This window comes from Adiantum capillus-veneris, chromosome 19, assembly GCF_014529385.1.
Source record: "Adiantum capillus-veneris isolate H3 chromosome 19, ASM1452938v2, whole genome shotgun sequence".
Taxonomy (NCBI): Eukaryota; Viridiplantae; Streptophyta; class Polypodiopsida; order Polypodiales; family Pteridaceae; genus Adiantum; species Adiantum capillus-veneris.
In genome coordinates, this window is record NC_140949.1 from 125819192 (window position 1) to 125821447 (window position 2256).

Below are 2256 nucleotides of genomic sequence, written 5' to 3' on the forward strand. Positions count from 1 at the left end.
TTCTCCACAAGTGTCACAAACATTTTGAAAACACTAAACGCTTCATCCTTGTGCTTGAGAAAGTAAACCCATACTTTCCTCGAGTAATCATCTATAAATGTCATAAAGTAAGAAGCTCCCCCTAGAGATAGGTTAGGCATAGGTCCACACAAATCACTATGAACAAGTGCCAATTGTGTATCTCTTCTATTGCTTCTATGCTTATGTGGCTGCTGTGTTTGCTTACCATACAGACAATGTTCACAGAATTCAAAATCATTAAATGAAAAGCCAGGCAACTGACCAGAACAAGACAAGATTTCCATTCCCTTCTTCGACATATGTCCTAACCGGCTATGCCACAAAGAAACGTTCGGCTGCTCGATTACATTGATTACATTTTTAGAGACATTTGATACATAAATCATGTAAAGTCCTCCAGACTTTACTCCATGTGCTACTGTCATAGAACCCTTGGATATCTTCAACATGTTCTGTCCAAAAGTGGTGACGTAGCTAGCATCATCAAGTAAACCTGTGTTGATCAAGCTCTTTGTAATTGCGGGAACATGTCTCACATTCTTCAGCGTGAAAGAAGAGCCATTATGAAACTTCAATTGAACATCTCCAACACCTAAGATCTCACATGTCTGCCCATTGCCTAGTCGAACATGATCTTTAGTGGTCACATAAGAAGTAAACGACTCCTTGCTTGGAGACACATGAAGTGATGCCCCTGAGTCTATAATCCAGTCACTCAGTGCATTTCCATCAGATGTTGTAAGAAGAGCTGAGTCCATTGTATTCTTCAAGAAGTAGATGTCTCCTGACACTAGACTGTCATCCTCTGCAACAATGTTTGTCACATTTATTTCTTGAATCTTCATTGAGGACTTGTTCTTCTCACCATGGTCTTCAGCTTTCTCTTTGGCTTTTTCTACTTTCCATTCTCTGCAGTCTCTTTTCATGTGACCCTTTTTGCCACAATGGTAGCATTCTATGTCACTCTTGCCTTTAGCACTGCGGGACTTGCTACGAGACTGATTCCTCTTTCCACCTTTGTACTTTTCTTTGGTCCTTCCCCTTACAACTAAGGCTGTTCCTTTGCCTTTGTCCATTGTCTTTCTATTGGTTTCTTCAGTAAGCAGACTTCCTTCTACACCTGCTATGTTCAAACCATCTGGAGGTGCAGAATTACTCAAAGCTGTGCGAAAAGTGTCCCAACTTTGCGGCAATGTGATCAACAGGAACATAGCTCTAACAGGTTCATCAAACTTGACACCTTGAGCTGACAACTGACTATAGATTGTGTTGAATTCATTCAGATGATTGGACATAGGTGTCCCTTCTTTCATCTTCAAGTCAACAAGCTTCTTAATCTAGTATATACACCTGTGAAGCTGCACTCTGCTTCTCATAAAGATCACTCAACTTTAACCATGCTTGATAAGCCGACATCTCGTCTGCTACATTGAAGTAAACGCTTTCTGCCAAAGTCAGCATAATGGTAGAAAGTGCCAATTCATCCATTTCGCTCCATTCATCTTCGTCCATATCTTCTGGTTTTATCCCCTTGAGCTTTATAGGTTTTATCTGCTTCTTTTGTACCAACACGTGCCAAATCTGCTTCTTCCACAATGGGAAATTGGTTCCATCCAGCTTCTTGATACTGTAAAGAGCAGTGTCCTGTGATCCAGCCATAGCTACGCTTCATAGTAGTTTACTTTCCTGGGAAAAATTCGACAGAGTTTCCCCTGTAAACTGACCTCTGAACCAATATCAACCTGTCAAATGAACCAAGAAAGCTTCAGATTCTGCATAAATTTTGGCAGAGTCTCCTTTGTAAAATGGCTCTGGTGTACTAAAAACAAACCAAAAAACAGCTTAAAAAACCACTGTCTCTCTAACACTGTAAGCTGTGGGTAAACCTGTCCTGCACCTGTATTGTCTGTGACTGTCCTGTCACTGTCCTGTAAGCATAGACTGCGATAATGCCTCAATGGTAGTAAAGCAAAGATGCAATCCCAACTGTCTAACTCACAGTCAATACATCCTAGTTGCCTATCTAAGGGTGCTCGAGGGATCGCTCCAAGACCTGTATCACCAAAAGGATCTCAACATTCGAGAATCCCCCAGCTCAATAAACCTCACTCGACCCTCAACAAAGGCTGCAGTAAATCTAACAGTACATAGACTTCCCACAAAGTCATACATCCACAAATTTCCCACTGTATGTTGTAACCGCTGCGGCGGTTGTTTGCTGCGTCACTCACAGCC